Here is a 9,074-nt window from a genome sequence, read left to right on the forward strand (position 1 = left end):
TAAATGTAAAAAAAGGTAGGAGATGTAAGCATGATGAAGCATCATGAATTATTTGAGTGTATATACCACATAACATAAAACTACTCAGCCATAAAAAAGGATGACATTCTGCCATTCACAGCAACATGGATGAACTGAGAGAAAATTATGTTAAGTGAAATAAGCCAGGCAGAGGAAGAGAAATATCATATGTCCTCACTCATTAGTGGAGCTAAAAATAAAAATAAATAAATGAAGAAAAGATAAAAAGAAACAGCAATCGCAATAATACCTTGAACTTTTGAAAAGAGGGAACAGAACTGTGGTTATTAGTGGTGGGAAAGAAGGAAGGAGAGGGAAGTTATAAAGAAATTAAAGTGTCACAAAGGTTGATAACAATGTATAAACGTGAGTATACTAATTATCCTGATCAGCACATATTGTACACAGGTACTGATATTCAAATCTGTACACCACAAATACATATAATCAATTGTTTCAATAAAAAAAATAATGAAAAAACATATTATTTGTTAAAAAGCTTTTGAGGTGCAGAGCCTTCAAATCTCTGAAGATGCAGCCCTGGGTGGGTCCTTTGTCATCTATTTCAACCAAATCCATAGGGCAGTTCTCAAATTTTAGCCATGTATAAGATTCACCTGGAGGGCTTATTGAACACAAAAGGTTGGACCTGACCCCTAGAGCTTCTGACTTAGTAGATCTGGGATAGAGGCCAAGAATTTGCATGGCTAACAAGCTCCCAAGTGATGCTGATCCTGGTAATCTGGAGACAACACTTTGAGAACCATTGGTCTTGTTTGTGTTCATAGTAGTTGAGTCTAATGAAAGTTTTCCCTCCACTGTGCCCCTCCCCACTCCCAGCCCTCATGGGATGCCCCACTCTTTCAGATGGCATCATGGAAATGCATGGTTTCTCCTGTATCTCCAGGAGACCCAAATCATTTGCCTTAGAAACACTGGGAGCTTATTTCAACTTTTCAGGACCTTTGGCACTGAATTCTCAGAGCACCTCATTAAATAAATTGTTCTATTTTCATTGTACTCTTTAAACAATTACCATCCCTTAGGGTAGAAAGAGAATAATAGACAGAAACTTTCTGCCACTCCTGTCTCCCAGGTGTGAAAGCTGAATTTATTTCCTCCAACTATTCCTTCTTTACCTGGTATATTCAAGCATTTGCAGTCATGCAGGCAACAACATTATTCTGGAGATTTAAAAAGTTCCTTTACCTTTTAAAAAAAAATGTCTCCCAAGGCTCCTTAAGGTACTTCCTTACTTGTTGTCTTTCCTACACAGGGTTTACTTTCAAAGGTAGGAGTTTCTCCCTTACAGATGTGTCAGGGACCCCCAATAGACTTGACCCTCAGAATCCCAGTGTAACAAAAATGAAATGCATGAGAAAGCTCCCTATTTCTAGGAAGAGAACGCAGTCATTAGTGATTTTGGTAATATAAAATCAAGTACTTAGAAGAATGGAAATGTCTGTTATAATTTGGGGGGTACATAAGGTCACTGCAGACCTCAGAGGGAGCTATTGTGATGGAGGTGGAATGAATCCATGTAACTTAGGCTGAGGAGAGAGTGAACAGTGTAGAAATGGAAGCATTAAGTACAGATGATTTTTCTAAAAATTTGGAGAAATCCCCAAAGGGAAAAATGAGGCTATGAGTGAGTTTCACTTTTATCGAAAGATATGGGAATGCATTTTATTGTATCAGAAATGCATGTAATTACACTGTGTGCAATGTATTTAACTACAGTGTGCAGACATTGGAATATACAGGTAAAGAAGGGATAGTCATGGTGTCAGATCCCTGAGAAGCCGAGAAGGGATGAGATCTGTGCTCAGGGGAGGTTTTCAAAGAGGTAATCACTAATAAAATTGTTATATAAATAGGTGTTTATTTGCAAGGGTGGTTAATGTTGCGTGATTATAGAGCCCAGTGCAAGCACTGAGGACTTTCACTGAGAGTAATGAGAGTCAATGAGTGGGATGAGCATCTTATAAATAAAAACAAAAGGATAATGGGTAGCATTCAGCCAAGCATCGTTTTGTCTTTTTAACTCCCAGCCCTGTAAGTAGGAAATTCTCTTTCCATTTTTACAATTAATTGATTTTTACTGCCATCCGTGCAGACCTGTGAAGGCCAATTCAATATATTTGACCTCTGAGATAATAGCACCTATGGGATATTTTCTGAGCTTCCCAACTCAGACTTCCTAGGTTAACCTGATGTTTTATTCTCCCTATAATATTACCTTTCCTACTATTCCGGTATCTTTGAAGGATGACACCATCAACTCTGGCACGCATGGGACTGTTCCACTCCACTGGCTCTCAACTAAGGTGATTTGGCCCCCTATGGTACAAATGGCAATGTCTAGAGTCATTTCTGTTTGGCACTACTCAGTGCTGGTGTCTACTAAGTCGAGACAAGGCATGCATGCTGGTAAACATCTTACAATATGCAGGACACCCCAAAACAAATAACTAACCAGCTCAAATTGTCAATATTGTTGAGATTGAGAAACCTTGGTTTAGATTATTGAGGAATCTTATTAAATTTATTATTTTAGGAGACCCTAGCCATTCACTATTATTTTATAATAATGTTGGAAATATCTGAAATAAATCTCACAATCTTTCTCCATTATTTTCTTCAGCTTCAACTTAAAAATTTTTTTTGTTTTGATTGCACATATTCATGCAATCATGGGTACAGGGTTATATTTCAACACATGAATACACATGAATATAATGTGTCCTGATCAAATCGGGGTAATTAGCATATTAATCATTGGAAAAATTTATTATTTCTTTGTGATGAGAGCATTTGAGCTCCTCTTTTCTAATCATTTGAGAGCATACAATAAATTGTTAACTATAGATGCCTAGCACTACTAAAATGAGAAGTCAGACTTATAAAGTAGACAGTGGAACTGTGGTTACTATAGGCTGTGAAGAGGAGGGTTTGGGGGTGATAGGGAGAGGTTGGTTAATGAATTCAAAATTACAAGCTAGATAAGAAAATAAGTTCTAGTAGTCTACTTCAACTTTTTGTTGTGGTTAAATATATATAACATAAATTTTACCATTTTGAACAGTTTAAAGTATACAGTTCTGTACACTTGGCATGAAACATATTCACACTGTTGTGCAGCAATCACCCCCATCCATCTCCAGAACTTTCTCATTTTCCCACACAGAAACCCTGTCCCCATTAAAAACTCTCTTCGCATCTGCCTCCCCATCCCCTGGCACCTGCCACTCTACTTTCTGTGTCTATAGGTTTGACTACTGCATGCACTTCATATGAGTGCAATCATACAATATTTGTCCTTTTGAGACTGGCATACTTTACTTAGCATAGTATCTTCAAGGTACTCCTTCAAGGTGTCAGAATTGCCTTCTTTTTCAAAGGCTGAATAATATTCCATTGCATGGATAGACTACATTTTGTCTTTCCATTCATTCATTGATGAGCACTTGGTATGCTTTGACATTTTGTTTATTGTGAATAATACTGCTGTAAGTACAGGTGTACAAATATCTGTTTAAGTCCCTGCTTTGTGCTACTTTTTAATTTTTTAAAAATACATCCAACAATCAAAATGTTTTTATTGGTTCACCTCTTTTATTTCCTTTCTCCCCCACTGGAATATAAGAGACATGAATAGAAGGTTTACTTCTTCACAACCACGCCCCCAGCACCAACAACATAGTAGTTTCTCAACAAATACTTCTTGTATAAATTGAACTGGTACATCAGTTTTCCAGAAGGCTAAGACTGAAAGAGACTAGAAATAAAATAAATAGAACAGATCCTCTTCTTACCCCTACTTCTCCTCCCCTCTACCCAAAATACCACTGAGGAAGGCCCCCTGATCAGTAAATTTTAGTTAACTAGTCTTCTTAAGGCCTCAATCCAGAACACCTGGGTGCTTTTAAATAATCATTCTGTATAAAACGAGATAAGAAACAAGGTAGAGAGAACAAGGTCTTTCTCTTTATGTGCCTGTTTCTCACATTTGAAGGAAATATGGTGGTTACTGGAGGATACTAGGATAATTATCTTAAAGTTTGCTTTATGTAATCCTCATGGAAGCTTTCAGCAAGACCTGAAACACCGTCCAACTCCCATGGCATTGGAGATGCATGTGTCCAACATAATCTGATTTTCCTCTGATCAGACAATCTCTGTTTTTGCAGTTCACATCTCTGGGTCTATCTGGAGAGGACATACCCCTCATAAGGGGTGATATCTCTTCCTCTAGAGGAGAACTGCTTCTCTCCTCACCCCCATCTTTGAGGGATAAAGAATGCAAGGTCTCCTAGTTTTCTGCTACCCCACTGGTTTCTCCTACTCAGTCTTCTTTGCAGGTTACTCCTCTTCTTTCTGAACAGTCCAATTCTCTGTTTTTGGTTCTTCACCATATCCACTCAGTCTTTTGGTGAAATCAACCAGCTTCAAATACTGCCTATATGTCTATGCCCCTCTCCTCCCACTTCTCATCTTTAGTGGAGACCACTCTCTCAAATTTCAGAGTCCACTGGGATGTGAAACAAACATCTCAGATTGTTTCATTATGGTAAACTAGCATAAAATTTACCACTTTAACAATTTTTACATGTACAATCATTGAGAGTAAGCACATTCATATTGTGTGCAACCATCACCACCATCCATCTCCAGAACTTTTTCATCATCCCTAACTGAAGCTTTGCACCAATTAAACAATTACCCCACCATTCCCACCTCCCCCAGCCATTGGTAACCACTATTCTACCTTCTGTCCATATGAATATTAGTACTCCAGTGACAAATAGGATATTTGTCCATTTTGAATATCTCAATTTTATCCAGCTGGCTGGTTAGCTCAGTCGGTTAGAGCACAGCCTTATAACACCAAGGGTTATAAGACCACAGGTTTAGGTCCCCTACGGGCCAGTTGCCCCTCTGCACACACCCCACCAAAAAGAATGTCTCAATTTTGATGTTTTAAACCCTGAACTTCTGATGTCCCCTTTCTTTCCAAATTGGCTTCACCCACAGCCCTCCCTGTCTCAGTGGATGCAATTCTCTTTTTCCAGAGCTTCAGGCCCTAAACTCTGGAGTCATCCTGGGTTCTTCTCTCTTTTCACACCCATATCCTACCTGATAACCTATTCTGTTGGTTTTATCTTGAAAATAGTACAAACTGACCACTTCTCAGTTCTTTCTCTACTGTTTCTACTCTGGTCTGGGCTACGCATTTTCACTTGGATTGATGCAATCAGTTCCACGCAGCTGACTTTCTGCAATTCATTCTCATCCCATTAGACGGAACAATCTTTTTATTTTGTTTTGTTCAGTTTTGCCTGCTGGCTAGTATGAGAATCTGAATCCTTGGCCTTGGCGTTATAACATCGTACTCTAAGCAAATGAGGTAACCAGCTAGCCCTTGTGTAATCTTTTAAACTCCTACATCAGATCATGTCATGTGTCTTCTCAAAACCTTGCAATAACCCCCTACATAAGTCAGAGCTAAAGTCTTTCAACAGTATAGAAAACCTCACATGATCAGACCATGATACCCATTACAGCACCAATAGGAAACTAATACATGTCTCTTCCAAATTCTGCCCCTATCACTGGCATTAGATTAGGTCAGGTCACCACCCTGCCTCCACTTGACTACTTCAACAGCATCCTAACTGTTCTCTCTGCCTCTAATTTTTCCCAGTTGTAGAATTCCTAAAATTCTCATATTATACCTATGATTATAGCATGGCTCTGGCTCTCAATTGCTTATGAAATTCTAAGTATGTCATATTAGACTCTCAATGGTCTGTCCTCTATCTACTCTTCCAGCGTTCTTTCTTTCTTTCTTTTTTTTTTGAGACCAGTAAGGGGATTGGAACCCTTGGCTTGGTGTCGTCCACACCGCGCTCAGCCAGTGAGCGCACTGGCCATCCCTATATAGGATCCAAACCTATGGCCTTGGCGCTCCCAGCGCCGTGCTCTCCCGAGTGAGCCACGGGTTTGGCCCTTCCAGCGTTATTTCTAACAACTCAGCTATAAGTTTCATCTATCTTCTGGATATGCCTCACTCTTGAAGGTCTATTTTATGCCACCCAACTCTATTCTCCAGTTAAATTTCTACTCAGTATTTGTCATTTGACCCTCAAGTATCTCATCCTATTAGAAGTGTTTCCTGAATCCCAGGTGTGGTAAAGATGTGAAAAACCAAAACCTTCATGCATTGCTGGTGGGAATGGAAAATGATGTAGACACTTTGGAAAATGGTCTGGCAGAATCTTAAAAATTAAACAAAAATTAATGATAAGACAAAACTATTGCAGTCTGGGTTATTTACCTAAGACAAATGAAAACACATGTCAACACAAAGACTATATTCATAGCAGAGGTATTTAGAACAATCCCACACTGGAGTTATCCAAATGTTCCTTTACCGGTTAATGAATAAGCAAAATGCAGTATATCTATACAATATAATATTTGGCAATTAAAAGGAAGAAAATACTGATTCGTGTGTCCACATGGTGGTCCTCAAAAATATTATGCTAAGGGAAAGAAGCCAGATACAAAAGACCACTATTGTATGATTCCACATATTGTATGACTGTATGATATCAAGAAAAGGCAGCACATTTATAGAGATAGAAAGCAGATAAGTCAGTGCCTAGGGCTGGAGAGTAGATATTAACTGCAAGTGAGAACAAGGGAAATTTTGTGGATAATAGAGATATTCTAAAACTGGATTGTTGGGCACAGGTGCTGCCGGTCAGTTGTGTGCCCTGTGAATATGCATAGTCAATTTGAAAAATTATATATTCCCCCCAAAAAAACCACACTCCACATCAAAAGAACTGGATAGTGGTGGTGGTCACATAATTCTATAAATTTACTAAAATAACTGAATTTATACTTTTAATGGGTGGTTTCATAATGCATAAATTTACATGTCACTAGAACTGTTAAAAATAAACAAAAAATTTGCCTGGAATTACCCAAAGTGTTTTGAACATGTTTTCCTTTGTTTACAAGAGGATCTACTATATACCAATGTTATTATTCTTATGAAACAGTATCACAGTCATCTTTCCCTCTCTGGCCCCTTCCTCAATTTGTAGACAGTGTACCAAAAATACACAGTGGACAATGAATTTAATTCAATGGAATTGAAGTGAATCGAAGCCATGCCAAATAACATCGATCACAAATTATCATTTACTGAATTAGCCTCACTAACATGCTTCCATAATAAGTTATTTTTTTCCCCTAGAAAGTCCTTAATTCCTTTTAGGATATGGTCTTGATACCCCTCACAGTCTTTATCTCCTGTGCTAGTTGAGGGTTTCACAGAACAGATGCTGAACCAAGGATTTATGTGCTAACACTCAACTGAAAGGAACAAAAGCACGGATGGAAGAGAGGAGAAGTGAATACAGGGAAGAAAATACATCCAATAAATCTTGCATTAAGTCAGCTATCACAGTGAATGAGCAAAGGTTTCAGTCATATGGGGAAATTCTGGAAAATGGTATGACTCATACTTTAGAACAATACCAGCTATGGGATGAAAGAGACAATATACCCCATGTATTTCCATTAAGGGAGTACCTGATGGGGCTTAACTCCCTGGCACTTCTGCCACAATGCATTTGGCAAAGTAGGTTCCACCTGGTGCTGACCACTGGCCACAGGATGGTGTGAATGGTGATGATGAGAGGATCCCAGGGAAGGGGGGTTGAACCCTGACAGCATCTACTCACCTGCCATTCACTGAAGGCCCAATTCTATCAAGATCTTCTACAAAAGTGAACTAGATTGTATAGAAAAGAATTTTCAGAGACAGAAGTAGATTAGAGGTTGCAAGAAAAAGAGGGGGGGAATAATAAGTTATTTAAACAACTGGGTACAGAGTTTATGTTACAATGGCAAAAAACTTTGGAAGTAGAGGTTACACAGCATGGTGAATACAATTAATTCCATGCAATTGTATGTTTAAAAATGCTAAAAATGGAAATTCTTATGTTATATGTGTTTACCACAATAAAATATGTGAATCACATTCTGAAAACATTCCACAAATATTTAACTGCCATTCTTGAAGAAGCCTTCAGAAAGTCTCAGGAAAAAATTTAACCATGTCAGACAACAATGCTTATTCTATTGATTGAATTATTATGCATTTTAGGATCTTGGTATACATCTTAAAACTGGAATCATGGGAAATAAAGGGCAAATAGAAGGAGAAAGGAAAGAAGGAAGGAGAGAATGTGGGTAGGAAGAAAGGAGGGAATGAAGGAAAATAGAGAATGAAGGACAACAAAGAATAAAGAAAGATCTCAGAGTTATTCTAGGCTGTGTATTACTATAAATCATCTGACCAAACTGTCCCGACCCACGGGATATTCAATGCAGACCCTGGAGGGGGGAGTGGGAATGGGAAAGGAGCAAGAGACGCAGGAGATGGGAGACAAGACAGTATTCTGATCAAGTCTCATTTATTGATTCTTAGGTTACAAATTATATAGGAAAAATCAGGCATATTGTAAAGAGTCAGGAATGCAGGAATATGATAAGATCTTAAGAGAAAGCAAGGACAAGACATTCCTGACATAAAACAGCCCCCAACCTTTACAGGAAAGCAGAAACTTGAAAAGAAATGAAAGGTCACTCTTGAGTAGACTTGCATAGCCAGGAACAGTGCTCCAGGCACAAACAGATTATGAGGCAGATATCCTGTAAGCACAGACATCTGGTACAAGCAGATTGTCACGTGGGCTTGGTCGCACAGGAATGGGTGCAGGGCCATAGGCACACAAGAAGGGGTGTGGGGCTACAGGCTCCCAACATATCCCCCTTTCTTTTCTTATTGAGAAATGGAAACATAGCCCAACATAATAAGAGCTGTGTCTGGCTTAGGTTGGGATGTTCAATTCTATAACAGCTTACCCGTCATTGAGATCATCCATAGCAAGATGGATGCCCCTGTCTTAGGTTGCTGCAGAATAACATCCTCATTACCCGTCTTTGACTAGCCAGCTCTATTTTTTGAAGGGCAA

Source organism: Galeopterus variegatus, unplaced genomic scaffold (genome assembly GCF_000696425.1).
Source record: "Galeopterus variegatus unplaced genomic scaffold, G_variegatus-3.0.2 Scaffold9012, whole genome shotgun sequence".
Lineage (NCBI taxonomy): Eukaryota > Metazoa > Chordata > Mammalia > Dermoptera > Cynocephalidae > Galeopterus > Galeopterus variegatus.